Here is a 17,917-nt window from a genome sequence, read left to right on the forward strand (position 1 = left end):
GTGGTGTAACGAAAAGCTGAGAACCAAGTTGAAGGAGCAAGTGAGTACAGCAAGCACACCAAAGTGAAAGAGGTGTGTTCGGGGTTGGCCTTCCCAAGTGGGCCCTTTAACCACTCAAATTTCAGCTTTAAATAAATTCAGTCATTTGTCTCCAAAATATCAGTTTGTCAGTTTATGAAAGCAGACACGTTTTGCTATTAAATACCAGCTTTGCCTTCTTGAAAAATAATTAAAATTCCCTAAATAAAGAAGTTATCTTTTTTGTGAAAACATTCAATTATTGTCATGAACCACTAAAACACATGATAGATTCCGCCTTGAATATCTATGTGTCATAGTTGCATGTCATATGCGCCAATCTTATGCCAAGAATTACCGCCATTATGCCGAAGCAAGCATGAGGGCTGTGCACCACGCAATCAGACAGGAATTACCACTATTATGCCAGTGCCCGCATTTTACGCGGTTTGGGCTCCATTATACCATGGGTGAGCACATTGGGCCAACATTATGTCAGGTTATTTTATTTATTAAGTACACAATCATGGAACATTGCTGGTGTTGAAATGGGGTAGCTCTGTAGAATCTCACTAGTGGCCGTGACAAGCTCCCCTCTTTACCTAGTGATTGTTTTTTCTACACAAAGGCAACTATGGAAAAGAGAGAACAAGATATGAACGGCTTCCTTGTTTGTCTCTTTAACAGTCCACCCACTCTCGTCCCAGCCTTTCCCACAGTACACAAGGACACCCATCTGTCCCGTGTACCCTTCCACGGGTCAAAGGCATATCAACCATCCTGGAATGGTCACTTATTTAGGAAAGTATGGGGAGAAATTTTAGAGAATAAAAATAGCTTGACCTTTATGCGTGATGCGGGGTCTGTAATTGGCTATGGGGCACTGGCGTACAGTTCTCTGCAGGACAGCTGCGGGTCACGACTTCAGAGCCCACTGTGTTTACTCCCTGCTCTGTCTTCATTCATGGTCTATGTCGTGCAACGTTATTTACACCCTGTAGTATTTCATTGTCTCTTATTCACCACTGTCCACCTACTGTATTTACACACAGTAGTATTTCATTGTCACTCATTCACCACTGTCCACCTACTGTATTTACACCCTGTAGTATTTCATTGTCTCTCATACACAACTGTCCACCCGCTGTATTTACACCCTTTCGTATTTCATTGTCTCTCATTCACCACTGTCCACCTACTGTATTTACGCCCTGTAGTATTTCATTGTCTTATTCACCACTGTCCACCTTCTGTATTTACACCCTGTAGTATTTCATTGTCTCTCATTCACCACTGTCCACCTACTGTATTTACACCCTTTAGTATTTAATTGTCTCTCATTCACCACTGTCCACCTACTGTATTTACACCCTGTAGTATTTCATTGTCTCTCATTCCCCACTGTTCACCTACTGTATTTACACCCTGTAATTCATTGTCTCTCATACACCGCTGTCACACCCACTGTATTTACAGCCTGTATTTCATTGTCATTCATACACTGCTGTCCACCCACTGTATTTACACCCTTTAGTATTTAATTGTCTCTCATTCACCACTGTCCACCCACTGTATTTACACCCTGTAGTATTTCATTGGTTCTCATTCACCACTGTCCACCCACTGTATTTACACCCTGTATTTCATTGTCTCTCATACACCGCTGTCCACCCATTTTATTTACACCCTGTAATATTTCATTGTCTCTCATACACCATTGTCCATCCACTGTATTTACACCCTGTATTTCATTGTCTCTCATACACTGCTGTCCACCCACTGAATTTACACCCTGTATTTCATTGTCTCTTATTCACCACTGTCCACTTACAGTATTTACATCCTTTCGCATTACATTGTCTCTCATACACCACTGTCCACCTACTGTATTTACGCCCTATAGTATTTCATTGTCTCTTATTCACCACTGTCCACCTACAGTATTTACACCCTGTATTTCATTGTCGCTCATACATCTCTATCCACCCACTGTATTTACAATCTGTAGTATTTCATTGTCTCTCATACACCGCTGTCCACCCACTGTATTTACACCCTGTAGTATTTCATTGTCTCTTATACACAACTGTCCACCCGCTGTAATTACACCCTGTAGTATTTAATTGTCTCTCATACACCACTCTCCACCCACTGTACTTACACCCTGTATTTCATTATCTCTCATACACCACTGTCTACCCACTGTATTTACACCCTGCATTTCATTGTCTCTCATACACTGCTGTCCACCCACTATATTTACACCCTGTATTTCATTGTCCCTCATACATCGCTGTCCACCCACTGTATTTACACCCTTTCGTACTTCATTGTCTCTCATTCACCACTGTCCACCTACTGTATTTATACCCTGTAGTATTTCATGGTCTCTCATTCACCACTGTTCACCTACTGTATTTACACCCTGTGATTCATTGTCTCTCATACACCGCTGTCGCACCCACTGTATTTACACCCTGTATTTCATTGTCATTCATACACTGCTGTCCACCCACTGTATTTACACCCTGTAGTATTTCATTGGTTCTCCTTCACCACTGTCCACCCACTGTATTTACACCCTGTATTTCATTGTCTCTCAAACACCGCTGTCCACCCATTTTATTTACACCCTGTAATATTTCATTGTCTCTCATACACCACTGTCCACCCACTGTATTTACACCCTGTATTTCATTGTCTCTCATACACCGCTGTCCACCCACTGAATTTACACCCTGTATTTTATTGTCTCTTATTCACCACTGTCCACTTACAGTATTTACATCCTTTCGCATTTCATTTTCTCTCATACACCGCTGTCCACCCACTGTATTTATACCCTGTAGTATTTCATTGTCTCTTATACACAACTGTTCACCCGCTGTAATTACACCCTGTAGTATTTAATTGTCTCTCATACACCACTGTCCACCCACTGTACTTACACCCTGTATTTCATTGTCTCTCATACTCCGCTGTCCACCCACTGTATTTACACCCTGTAGTATTTCATTATCTCTCATACACCACTGTCTACCCACTGTATTTACACCCTGCATTTAATTGTCTCTCATACACTGCTGTCCACCCACTGTATTTACACCCTGTATTTCATTGTCTCTCATACATCGCTGTCCACCCACTGTATTTACACCCTTTCGTATTTCATTGTCTCTCATACACCACGGTCCACCCACTGTATTTACACCCTTTCGTATTTCATTGTCTCTCATACACCACTGTCCACCTACTTTATTTACACCCTTTCATATTTCATTGTCTCTCATACACCACGGTCCACCCACTGTATTTACACCCTTTTGTATTTCATTGTCTCTCATACACCACTGTCCACCTACTGTATTTACACCCTGTAGTATTTCATTGTCTCTCATATCCAACTGTACACCCACTGTATTTACACTCTGTATTTCATTCTCTTATTCACCACTGTCCACCCACTGTATTTACACCCTTTCGTATTTAATTGTCTCTCATTCACCACTGTCCCCCACTTTATTTACACTCTGTAGTATTTAATTGGTTCTCATTCACCACTGTCCACCCACTGTATTTACACCCTGTATTTCATTGTCTCTCATACACCGCTGTCCACCCATTTTATTTACACCCTGTAATATTTCATTGTCTCTCATACACCACTGTCCACCCACTGTATTTACACCCTGTATTTCATTCTCTCATACACCGCTGTCCACCTACTGAATTTACACCCTGTATTTCATTGCCTCTTATTCACCACTGTCCACTTACAGTACTTACATCCTTTCACATTTCATTGTCTCTCATACACCACTGTCCACCCACTGTATTTACACCCTTTAGTATTTCATTGTCTCTTATTCACCACTGTCCACCTACTGTATTTACACCCTTTAGTATTTCATTGTCTCTTATTCACCACTGTCCACCTACTGTATTTACACCCAGTATTTCATTGTCTCTCATACACCACTGTCCACCTACTGTATTTACACCCTTTAGTATTTCATTGTCTCTTATTCACCACTGTCCACCTACTGTATTTACACCCTGTATTTCATTGTCTCTCATACACCACTGTCCACCCACTGTATTTACACCCTGTAGTATTTCATTGTCTCTCATTCACCCTTGTCCACCTTCTGTATTTACACCCAGTATTTCATTGTCTTATGCACCACTGTCCACCTACTGTATTTACACCCAGTATTTCATTGTCTCTTATTCACCGCTGTCCACCTACTGTATTTACACCCAGTATTTCATTGTCTCTTATTCACCACTGTCCACCTTCTGTATTTACACCCAGTATTTCATTGTCTTATGCACCACTGTCCACCTACTGTATTTACACCCTGTATTTCATTGTCTCTCATACACCACTGTCCACCCACTGTATTTACACCCTGTAGTATTTCATTGTCTCTCATTCACCACTGTCCACCTTCTGTATTTACACCCAGTATTTCATTGTCTCTTATTCACCACTGTCCACCTACTGTATTTACACCCTTTAGTATTTCATTGTCTCTCATACACCACTGTCCACCTACTGTATTTACACCCTGTAATTCATTGTCTCTCATACACCGCTGTCCACCCACTGTATTTACACCCTGTAGTATTTTATTGGTTCTCATTCACCACTGTCCACCCACTGTTTTTACACCCTGTAGTATTTCATTATCTCTTATTCACCACTGTCCACCTACTGTATTTACACCCTGTATTTCATTGTCTTATGCACCACTGTCCACCTACTGTATTTACACCCTGTATTTCATTGTCTCTCATACACCACTGTCCACCCACTGTGTTTACACCCTGTAGTATTTCATTGTCTCTCATTCACCACTGTCTACCTTCTGTATTTACACCCAGTATTTCATTGTCTCTTATTCACCACTGTCCACCTACTGTATTTACACCCTTTAGTATTTCATTGTCTCTCATACACCACTGTCCACCTACTGTATTTACACCCTGTAATTCATTGTCTCTCATACACCGCTGTCCACCCACTGTATTTACACCCTGTAGTATTTCATTGTCTCTCATTCACCACTGTCCACCTTCTGTATTTACACCCAGTATTTCATTGTCTCTTGTTCACCACTGTCCACCTACTGTATTTACACCCTTTAATATTTCATTGTCTCTCATACACCACTGTCCACCTACTGTATTTACACCCTGTAATTCATTGTCTCTCATACACCGCTGTCCACCCACTGTATTTACACCCTGTAGTATTTCATTGGTTCTCATTCACCACTGTCCACCCACTGTATTTACACCCTGTAGTATTTCATTGTCTCTTATTCACCACTGTCCACCTTCTGTATTTACACCCAGTATTTCATTGTCTTATGCACCACTGTCCACCTACTGTATTTACACCCTGTATTTCATTGTCTCTCATACACCACTGTCCACCCACTGTATTTACACCCTGAAGTATTTCATTGTCTCTCATACACCGCTGTCCACCCGCTGTATTTACAACCTTTCGTATTTCAATGATTCCTTCGTGTCTTTCTTCTCTCAGCATCCATTAGCCATCTTGGAACAATAAATTCATAATAAACTACAGCAAAAGAAACATACAATGGTACAGCCAATAGTCCTCCAACCAACGTCAGACCTATTGGCTTTGCCAACGCTTATTAGATATGACATCTTACATGGATTCTCCCCTTCCGACCCACAATGTCCTTCCATTCTTATGTGTGTCCTACTCTCTCCCATATGACTCTGGTGATAGTTTGCTACACTCCAGTCCCATTCATTTCCCTGAATATATCTCTATTATTTTTAGCATTTTGTTGCTGTTCTGGGCTCATTCTATGCTTCATTAGACTTTAAGTACCAATTCATAACCTGCTCTTTATTGGATTCTTCAATAAAAAATATTACCAATGTGAATAACAAGAAATAGAATTCATAGCAAAACAAACATAAAATAAAAAGTGCACAGCATGGGCAGAAACTGAATACCTAAAATGTATTTAAAAAAAAGAAAATGAAGGTTCTGTGCTGTGGAACCTGGGAATGACTTTCCCCAACTCTATAGTACTCTGGAGGCCCCTAAAATGTGAGTTTTTCAGTTAAGCTGGAGTCAGTGGCGTAGCACGAGCCTCACGCGCCCTCATTTAAGGAGGTGAAAATTGCTCCCTGGCTCCTGGTTGGGTAGTGAAAGAAAGCTATAGTCAGTGTGCCCCTCCCATTCCTAGGACCCGATGCCACTGCACATGCGGCACCATTGCTACGTATGCCCATGGCCAGAGTCTAAAAGTAAATAAAGGGCTGATGATAAAGCGAGTCAATAATACTAGGCAGGTGCCGAGGGTGCCAGCACCAGACAGTGCCAAATTGACACCAAAAGCATCAAATATTCCCAATTAATTCCAAGGAGGGAGGAAAAAACATAAAAATAGAATTGTGCTGAAGGCTCCAGATAGTTTTGCACTTGGTCTCAAATGTCGCTCAAAAATGTGCAACAACCACAGACATGTTCTCCCTTCCTTTGCAGCTGGGAAGACCACTGATACAAATGGAATGTGGCATAACAGCCAGAGATGCTGGCTTTGGAACTGGGGGATCATGCTCGAGTCTCAGCGTTGGTTCAACATCCTGTGATTCTGGGCAAATCACTTAATATCCCCGTGCTTAAAAAATAAGTGTGGCCTTGTGTAATCCTCCAACAGTGCTCCTCATCTTTACGTAGCGCCTCTCTCATATGCATTTCATTTGTTGTGTAGCGCTACTCATATCAGTGTAGTGTGTGTCAGTACTTTACACCACGCACACATTATACAGAGACAGTGAATCATACAAGTATGTAAATCAGTCGACAGGGAATGTCACATAAGCCAATGAGGATTACAAGGTGTAGGAATCACATGTCATCCATACTGGTGGGCAGTATATTTTAAGAGGGTTTGGTCTGGGGAAACACAAGCTCAGGATTTAAAGAGTATTCCATGGGGGTCAGCTTTACTGATAAAAATGTATATCTGCCCACACTCATTTTAGCAACATTAGAATAATGAAAGACTGGATAAGTTCTAACTATATCACAAAAAAAGAAAGCGAAGTTCTAACTATACCATTCATGTTTGTCTGCAGCTGTTTGATGACAGGTCATTGGTCACTGTCCTATGTTAGGATTGTAACTACTGAACTGCAAGTAGCACAAGGATCTCTGTGACAAAGGCAGTAACCCACTGAGCTTCCACATAAAATACAGTTCATCTACAATTAAAAGCTACTAACAGACAAATGATTTCTCTCCAGCAGGATCATTTAGCACCAGCGTTATCTGGGCATTTTGCATTGTCTTATTGTTGTCCTGCATCTGCCATGATAATGATAAAAACTGTTTAAATGAAGCACACACAAAGTATGTGTCCTGCTGGGCCTGTGCATATTTTAAAAAGAAAAACAAATGGTAACACATTCTCTTACCTACTCCATTAGTCAAACTTTGTGTCACAGCCTGATGTGATAAGCAGCTGCAGGGGACAGGAAAGGGGAATAGGAATAAACAAACTTATTTTCTCCTGCGCTGCATAGAAAAAGAAATATCCATGTAATGTAACTGGTGCTCGTGTAAAGCGCTCCAATACCTTGGGGGCGAGCTTACGCTATATTGAACTATTTAAAAAAGTATTCTCTGTCATTTTCTACACGTACATCCATTTTCAAACATTCTTGAGCCATTTTTTTTTCTCTCTTCTGTGGAGATCTGGGAACGTTTCCATGTTCACTATCAGCATCGGGGACACTGCAGGCCACTGAGGAAACACTCTGTGCCATCCAGGGAGACTGCGAAGCCAATTGCATTTCCAATGCTTTCTTACCTTCCAATGTGTCCCAGCAGAGTCCTGTCCCTGGAGCTGCAAACCTTCTCCGCCAACTCTCTGTTGCCTCGTCCCTTCTCAGAGGCTGTGCCTTGTGGGGAATGCTCTCTCTGGGGCCCCCACCCCCCTCCCTTTTCCGGCCGGGATCTGACTGAAGAGAAACAATGTAACTTGTTACTTTGTTTCTCTTCACTCCTGCCCTGGGTCAGCGCGAGGAGCTCTGAGCAGGCTGCAGACTGCACCTGCTTTCTAGAGCAAGCCTTTCACACAGCTCTTTACCGAAGAGCTGAGGGGGCCCCCTTCACCTAACCGAAGACTGGGGGCCCCCCGCACCGCGGGGGCTGCGGGGGTGTTTGTTACGCCCCTGCCTGTAGTTAGCTTATTCTGGAGAGATGCTCTCCATGGGGGAGGAATTAATGTCTGTGGGGATCAATCATTATGCAAAATCCCTCTCCACAGTCTGTAATCAAATAAATTAAACACCCTCATGGATGCGAGGAAATGCCGACACGTTTCCAATCCCCGTTGCACTTGAGGGATTTTCGTCAGGGCTGAGACACGGTGTAATCTGTAATTAAAAGAGGGAAAAACATTCAGTGTTGTGAAACCCTTCTCTCTACCTTAATGTTACCTGTTTTTGTAAATTAATTGTACCTGAAATATGAGAAGCGGTCTTCCTAACTGCATAATACATTTTCTTCAATATACCATTTAGGAATGGTGTTGAATCTGAAAAAACGGACATAATTTTATGTGGTTAAAATTGTCTGACAAAAACGGTTAAGGCGTTTGGGTGCATTGGGTTTCAGAAAAAATCGCTTACTTTTTGCAGGACTGTGAATCTGTTCGAGTAGAGAAAGGAAAATGAGTGTGCCTCCTTATTCCGTTATGGACTTGGTGAAGCGTGAATTACCTTCGTTCAAGTTTCGGATTTGTTTAGAAAGCTTGTATCTGTAAAAAGAGCTACAACGTATCACAATGCCTTTCTGAAATCAGTTGTAGCGCATTTGTTTAAAGTGCAACTAAGCAAGCCTTAAAGACTGTGGGGCAGATTTACAACTTCTGGCGCACCTCTGCAAATCAGCAGGGATGTGCCAGAACAGATGCGTCACAGAATCCCCCCCTTGCGCCACCACGGATGCGTCGCATTTACAATGCGGCGCACCATGGTGCAAGGAGGGGCAGATGTGTGACGCATCTTGTGGCGTACGGGCGGCGCATTGCTGGAGTCGCGTCGCAAGCACGATGCAACTCCTGCAATGCACAGGGGCCGCCCATACTTAACGTGGTGCGTCACTCCTTACACCTGCTTCAAGCAGGCGTAAGGATTTGACGCAGCAGCGTCGTAAAACTGACTCCGTGAAATCTTGTAGATTTCACTGCGTCAGTTTTACGGGGCTTTCCTGCGAGGGAACACCCACCCTGAGACAGAGCACCCACATGAAACCTGACCCAGGTTTCGTGTGGCGCAGGGCTTTACAACGTGACGCATCTGCCTAGATGCGTCACGTTGTAAATAAGACGCAACGTGGTGCATGGTTTACGCCACCGCTGCGACACAAAAGTGACGCAACGGCGACGTAAAAGTGTCGCATGGGGCTTGTAAATCTGCCCCAGTCTTTGTATTGTGTTTATTCCTGACTACAAGAACTGATCAATGCAGTCACAGACTCGTTCAGCGTTTGGGATCCGCAACAGGAAAAAGCAAACGGTCGTTTGTCTATCTTGGCAATTTACAGAAGCAGATTTTATCGAAGCTTGTTTAAACACTTACGTAGTTGCTCATCTGTGGCACGTTCTCACTGACAACTCAGTCCTTCAGTTCCGTTTTCGGTTGGTTGCACTTTTTTATTTCAGTGACAGGTAGTGTGTCATTCTGTTGATTTATGGGAAATGTAGTTTTCAACGTTTTTGATGTAAAACGTAGATCATTTATTTGGTTACCCGGGTCTGTTTAATCACAGTCTTGCTAAGTGATGACTTGGTTTAATTCAGACATTTCATTGAGGCCTTTCTGGATGCAATTACATTTTAAGATTAAATAGGCCTCTTTTTATAACAATAATTTTGTTACATTGCCACCACACGGCGGTTGTTTTAATCCTGCATACAAAATCTTTTTCGAAGTGTCTTTTCTCAACAAAGTGTGCCACCATTGGTGCTGTTAATACCTGTTTTTTTTATTCGAGATCAATGTTGTACAATTCTCTGGTTAATTTGTTGATTTGTCTTCCCAATGCATAGCTTGGGGCATGAGCACTGGATTGCATAAACTGTATTTTTAGTTTTGCATTTGTGAAGTCTTCATGAATCCATTTGATGGAGGCGTGCGTGAACTCTTGACCTTCAATGGTGCTGTTGCAAACTGAACATTGGTCAAAGGGAGTGGTGCTAGGGTTAGGGGGCTCTGCATCGTTTTAACCCTGAATGTTCGATTAATGTAATATAGAGGTGGATTGATTATTTATGTAATTGGCAACCATTGGTGAAAAATGTTTTTATAACTGAATTTTATATGGTTTATCAATAATATTTTAGTTAATTGACACATTTTTATTAAATGAATGTATTTATTGTTAGCATCTCCTTTTATGCAAAGAGATATTATTGACTGACTGACATATTCATCTAGCTATAACGTTCCATTAACTTTTCGTTTTTCAGTGAATTTCTAAGGTTTTTTTAAACAAAAACAGATCTATTTATCAGACCTAAATATAATGTTACTTTAACCTTTGTTTTTTTCAGTGAATTTCTAGTTGTTTCTTTTTAACCTACAGTAATATTTTTTTAGAATACGTAAAGCCAACCCCCAGCCCCGCAATGCGGTGGGTTTGCCCACCGAACATGGCCCGTGCCCAGTTCTTGCAGCAAATCCCCAAAAAGCAGCCTACCCCATGTTGCACACAGCTTTTCATTGTGTGCAGCGTGGGATTGACTGCAGGGCCTAGCTTGCAGCTAGGGCCAGCGTCCAACCCCCCACAGGCAGCCAGCCGGAGGCAAACACCCCACGCTATGCATGGCCTTTGGTCGTGCATAGCCCGGCTTTAGCAGCAGTACCCGTCTTGCAGCCAGGCCCTGTTTCTAATTCCCCGCAGGCAGCCAACCCCATGCTGCACACAGCCATTGGGCGTGTTCAGATATGTGTTGGCTATAGGGCTTGGCTTGCAACCAGGCCCTTTGACCAAACCCCCAGCAGGGTACTAACCTGACACCGCACACAGCCTTTGGAGTGCGCAATGTAGGATTGGCATTTGGGCCCAGGATTCTCCATCCCCTGGACAAAAATATATATATATTAAGGGGGGGGGCATGCAGCCTGCATTCCCAAGCCTTCTAGGGTCTCCAGGGACCCCATCCAGGGGCCAAAATCTAGGGGGAGGGAGGCATACAGCCCCCTCCCTAAGCTTGGGCCTTGGGGTGGGCTCTCCAGCGTCTTCAATACCTCTGAGGGGGTCCTTGCAGCCACCCTCCCCTCAATAAATTATATCATCCCTGGGTGATGTAGTCCCCGGGGTCGTTAAAGGCTCAGGGAGGAGGACTGTGCGGTATTATTAAGTAGTTTGCTGATATATATATTACATAACATATATAAATATATAGGAATGTATATTATACAGACTACATAAAAATATATAACAAGTAATTTATATGTGTAATATGGTCCTATAGTACCATCTCAAGGTTCAGGTTACATCTATAAAGCGACCTTCAGTCTCACCAGAACACCTCAATTGCAATATAGGTCCATATTACACCTTAACAGTTATGTATCATGTTTTTACATATATAAGAGAGGAAAATTACTGACGGACACAAAGACCTCAAAATTGCAGTGTCCCATTCCTTAACTTTGCGAAATCTAGAAGATAGAAAATCCTTTTCTCATGGACTGATCTTCTTTTTGTACAACGCGTAGAATTCTATATAAGATTTGCCAACACGCGTCTTGCAGCTCAGAGGGTTAAAACGTTGCTTCCTCACATAGTTCTTTGCTTGTAGCTGGGTAGTGGAGCATAACTGGAATTTCATTGATTAATCATCCCTGCTTTTCATATCATGCAGGAGCAACACCTAAAGTAAGGACATATCAATGAAACATTTAGAACAAGGAAATTGAGATATGGGTCTGGTTCAAATATGCAAAACCACTGAAATTCTCCAGTTATGGTATGCAAAGCGCTCAACACATCCCATAACTGGCCTCACCTGTCATGTTAAGCTCTTGCTTTATTTCCTCTTTTTCCAGAGCTATTGGCAAAGGGGTGTAGTGCATGGTGGCAAACCCCAGATTTTTACTTTACTGAACTATATCTAAAATTGGCATTGAAATAGAGCTCAAAAAGTGCATTTGCTTGGTTTGGTTTAGAGTAAATCCATTCAGTAGTTTTTGAGAAATGAGCATTAAAATCTTTTTGATGGGCGTAAAGGGGTGAAATTATTGACATATAGGGACTGTTCTTGTTTCACGGACCTCTGTATGACCTAAAACTTACCAATGGTGTTTTTTCTCCTGTCATCCATATCAGGTCCACAAACCCAAATCCAGGTCTGCCAATCCGATTAGCTTGCCACCGGGGTTGCCACCTGTACTATGAAACAGAGAGTGGATTTGAAGCAGCCGATCTGTATTTCACTTGAATGCGTTACCTCAAGGGCAGCACGAGTTTGCGGATGCCCTGAGGGCAGTGCATTCTCTGTAATAAGGTGCACTTTTCCTGTTGGCACACGGCGCACCTATTTAATGGTGGGCCGTGGGGTAAACAGGAAACGTGTGCCCTATATGTACTAAGGGCTCAGGAGGAACTCATGAAGACAGCATAGGTCTCATTGCATAGTGTGAGAAGAATGGGCCTAGGTGCTTGGCCAATTGGATAACACTGCATTGCTGTCTGAGAAACTATATCTCTTTATGCCAGGCTCAGGAGTATGTTCACTTTAGCTCAGATCCACTTATTTAATCACACTGCTTGTCTGTTTTGATAAAACCTTTGAATCAATGTTGAGAATCATTTCCATCAAGCACCGGTGTGTATTTTTAACACTCTTTAAACTTCTTTAAACACTTTCTATCAAAATGTTTGGTAAATAGCATGCTTATGTCAGATTCCCATTTTGTGAGCTGAAGGTAGTGAAAAAGACTTCAGTTTTCAGTATCTAATCATCACCTTTCTTAGACTCCACACTGAACAAGTCGAAGTGGGTGGTGATTGTCGGGGCATCAAGTTTGAGCTTCGGCTGGGGTTGAGCTGTATACAGAAGGTATCGTCTTGGAGAGGTGCAGACTCTATGTTTTCATGGATGATTCAGAATGGTTCTTTTAACCAGTGTGTTATTTAGTTTCGAACACTTTGAGTAAATATTTAAGTTTTACAATTAAAACAAGTATTGGCAAGGCAATATGGTTCACCCATGATAACTAGTTTCTTTGTCAGTCCTTGTTTTTTCCACCCATGCTAACCGTGCATGTAGTCTATATGTAATGAACATCCTAGAATGGTGTTCCTTTAGTTTTAAGAAAGATCATTCAACTATGTTATGTTAAGTTGTTATGTTATGTGTAAAGTGCACTGTCACCCGCAACAGTATCCTGGTGCTGAGCAGGTGTGTGTATCTAGCCCTGACTATGGTAGGTTAGTTAATTGAAAAACAAGGTCTTTAACTTCTTGCTGAATTCAAATAGAGAGGAGGAGGCTCTGATGTGGAGTGGAGGGAACACTGCGTCTGACCCATGAGTGCTCTGACTCTGCAAGCCCTGCTACGCATGCCTTAACCACGCACATGCCTTAACCACGCATGTGCGTGGTTAAGCCAATGCGCGGTAGGGCTTACAGACAGACGGAAGCAGGAAGTCGGGGTCATGGTACTTTTGTTGGCTGGGGAGTCGAGGGTAGTTTTCTGGGCTGGGGGTGGGTTGGGGTTATTTTGTGGGCTGGGGTTTTTTTTGTGGGCTGGAGGTTGGGGTTCTTTTGTGAAATGGGGTGGGTCTGGTTTGTTTTTAGTGGGGCTAGGGGGGTCTGGGTACTTTTGTCGGCTTGGGCTTGAGGGTAGTTTTCTGGGCTGGGGGTTGCTCGGGTGTAGTTTTCTGGGCGGGGGGTGGGTCTGGGTAGCTTTCTGGGCTGGGGAAATTGGGGCTAGTCTTCAGGGCTGTGGGGTTGGAGGTAGTTTTATTAGCTGGGAGCGTTGTAGGTAGCTTTGGTAGTTTTCAGGGCTAGGGTGATTGGGGCTAGTTTTCAGGGCTGGGGTGGGGCTAGTTTTCAGGGCTGGGGGGTGGGCCATGTTTACAGGGCTGGGGGGACAGGGGTAGATTTCAGGGCTGGGTAGTCGGAAGAGTTTTTAGGGCTTGGGAAGTGTTGATGTAGTTTTTTAAATTAGGGGTTAGGGAATTGGGCCTCAGGGCAAGAGGTGGGGAAAGGGTAGTTGGGTCGTTTTTAGGATGTTGGGGAGGGTGGGGCAGTTTTTAGGGCTGGTCAGGGTCAGGTTAAAGGACAGGGTTGAGGGACAGGATCTTAAGAATTAGGGCAGGTGAGGCTAAAGCATGGTCTTAAGAATTAGGGCAGGGGGAGGCTAAAGCATGGAATTTCACCTCAGGGCGGGAGGGGGCAGGGAGAGTTTGTACCTTAGGGCGGTGTGGAGGGGGGTAGCAAATTTAGCCAAGCATACCCCTTCACAATGCATGCCGTTACCACAAAATTTTGTGATAATGGCATGCGTGGTAAAGCAATGCGTGGTTAAGATAGGGTCATTTTTCAGACCGCGTGGTTTAGGCATGCTGGGTTGTGGAACTCGTTCCGTCATACAACCTTGAAGTGGGAGGTAATTCCACTCTTTAGGACAGATGCAAAAGAATGCTCATCCTCCTAATCTGGTTCTGTGTATGCGTGACATGTGTGCAAGTAGGAGTCCTATGGAGCGAAGGAGTCTGGGTGGCTGGTGGAAGGAGATACCACTGTTCAGGTAGGCATGGCCTGAGGTGTGTAGTGCCTTGAATGTGTGTGCAAGGAGTTTGAATTGAGCGCATGTGTATATCGGGAGCCAGTGTAGTCCCCTGAGGTGTGGTGTGATGTGAGTGTTGTGTGGGAGGTTCAGGATGAGTCTGGCTGCCAAGTTCTGGATGGTTTGTAGTCTTCTAGTGAGTTGCTTGGTGAACTCGCAGAAGAGGGTGTTCCCATAGTTTAACTTTTTGATGAGTAGGGCATGAGTAACAGTTTTTCTAGTGTTGTTTGGGAGCCATTTGAAGATCTTCCTCAGCATCTTCAGGGTGTGCAAGCAGATTGCATTGACGGCATTGACTTGTGCGGTCCTGTCTAGTTTGCTGTTGAAGATTATTCTGAGGTTCCTGGCATGGGTTTTGTGTGTGGGTGTGAGTCTGAGTTCAGCTGCCACTAGTTGGAGTCCCATGGTGTGGTCTTCTTGTCAAAGATCACTGCTTCTGTATTGTTGGTGTTGAGCTTGAGACAGTTGGCTTTTATCCAGTTGGCGATGGTCATGCAGGTAGTGAATTTGTTTATTGTGTTGGGTGTCTTGTCCAAGAGGGAGAGTAGGAATTCTGTGTCATTTGCATTGGAGAGGATCTTGACGTCAGTTGCGCGGATGATGTTGACCAGAGGGTGAATGTGTATGTTGAAGAAGATGGAGCTGAGTGATGAACCTTGAGGCACTCCGCAGATGATTTTGCGGGCTTCCGAGGAACTAAATGCCAGGCTGACAGCTTGTGTTCTATTCATTAAGAAGGAGCATATACAGTGGGGAGAGGTTCCTTGGATGCTAATCTCAATCAGGTGCCTGAAGAGGATGGGGTGTGAGACCATGTCAAATGCTGGAAACTAAGGGAGTAAGGACACACCAATGACTTTCAGCAAGTTGCTGGTGGGCTCAGGCCAGTGCTCGGAAAGGGCGGAAGTCCACTCCTCTTCTGAGATGCTTTTCCAGCTGCAGCAGGCGGTTCCGACGATGGTAGGTCTGTGATGGCAAGGCATGGGTATGCTGAAATTGATGAGGGTGTGGATTGTCCAGGTCATAGTTGCTGGCTTGTTGATAGTGATGTTTGTTGGATGAGGAGAAAATCGGGTCCAATAGGTGTCTGGTGAAGAGGGTGGATTCAGTAATGTGATGGGTGAGGCTAAGGTTTCTAAGGTTTTCTAGAAGGGCTGTAGAGTTTGGGTCGGTGCGGTCTTCTAGATGAAAGTTAGAGTCTATGAGGAGGATGAAGATGCTGGCATCAATGATGAGAATCATAAGCAGGAAGCCTCCATTAAGCCCATGGACCGATACCCCAGCTGGTGACAGCAGATGAATAATTTTTGTGGTGCCCATGTCCACGAAAGAAACAAACCTAATGGCCTTTGAATGTGAATTAAAATCCAGAGGCTTACTGTAGTGTTCCTTACTGTTGTTCTAGGTTTGTTATACTTTGTCTAGAACCAGAACAACAGTAAGGCATATAAAGTGTTCTGTGGGATTCCATGACGGGAGTTCCATGTCGGTTTGAAGATGCTGAGGAGACACAGAGGCTGTGTAATGTCTATGCGAGCATGACTATAAGATGGAATACATTTACCGTACCTCTACTTCAGTGTGGACATTTTCCTTGGAGAACTGCCAGAGAACCTGTGTGTCAGTCGAACTCTCACAGGATGGAGAGCTAACAGCAAGTACTCTGTCAGGGCTTCTGCCCTTTTCCTATGAAAACTGGGTCAGCAGCAACTGTTCTTTGTTCTATTCTGTTCTTTCTGTTCACTCTCCTCAGTCTCACATTTTCTGGCACTATGGCCATCAGCGCGGAGCCAGCAGGCACAGCCACGCTCCTGCATTGTGTGTAGTGCTGCGTTCCACATGCGTTTCAGACATTATCAAGGAGCAAGTGAGTGACTTCACATTCTTGCTTGGTGCACATGTTTCTTTGTCTTGCTGATTACTCTGGCAACGTGGATGCTATTCAGTTGCTAAGACACAAGTTTCCTGTTCTTCGCCAATGCGCACAGCTGTTACATCACGCTCCTGCATAGTACAGACGGATCGATTGATAACGCATGTGTTCCTCCTGGGATTCAGTTGCTAAGACACAAGCTTCCTGTTCTTCGCCGATGTGTACGGCTGTTACGTCACGCTCCTGCATAGTGTCAACGGATCGATTGACAACGTGTTTCTTCTGGCTATCCTTTCCTGATTTTTCACTGATGCACACGGTTTTGTACATCTCGTGTGTAATGTGTCCCACAAGGAGCCCTGGAAGAAGGTTGTCTCTTATGAAATATTGCTCGCTGATGCGCACGGCTGTTGTCTCTGTGTGTAACCAACCGGAACTTGTTCTTTACTAGTTGAACGCCAATTCGCACGCCTTCCTATTTATATTTATGAAAATTTTTTGTTACTGCATGCTATGCTTTTCAACTATAGCATCATGAAAAGTTGGATATACTAGTGCGTTTATAGTGTGCCCTTATACTGTGTTCTCTAATTGGTTGTTTATTATTTTTACCTCTGAATTTTCTTTAGTTTACACAGAATTGTTTTCATCACAGTATTTCCTTCCTAGTGATATTCTAGGTGGAAAATGCAGTCAGTGAATCCTCCTCCACCCTTCTTGAAATTACCAGGAGAACCTCTTGTAGGATGGAAAAACTGGTTCGATGCTTTTGTAACCTATTTCACAGCCATTGGGGCTTCAAGTTTTTGCCCTGAACGGAAGAGGTTTTTATTGTTACATTCTTTGGGTTTTGAAGGACGACCTATTTTTAAGCATTTACCCAATATAGAAGATTCTGAAGTGCAGCAATATGATGACTATACAGAATGTGTAAAAAAATTGGAAAAACTTTTGATGTTCAAACTATTATAGTCGTTTTGAGACACATATTCCTTATGAAAAAGCAAATGACATGGGAAAACGTTGACACATATGTCTCTTTTCTCAGGAGTTTGGTGGCAGACTGCCATTTTAAATTATTTACGGATCAATCCATTTGTCACTGTTCTAACAAAGCTATACAACAGAAGTTCTTGTCCTTGACTAATCCTACACTGGAGCA

The sequence above is a fragment of the Triturus cristatus genome, chromosome 8 (genome assembly GCF_964204655.1).
Source record: "Triturus cristatus chromosome 8, aTriCri1.1, whole genome shotgun sequence".
Taxonomy (NCBI): Eukaryota; Metazoa; Chordata; class Amphibia; order Caudata; family Salamandridae; genus Triturus; species Triturus cristatus.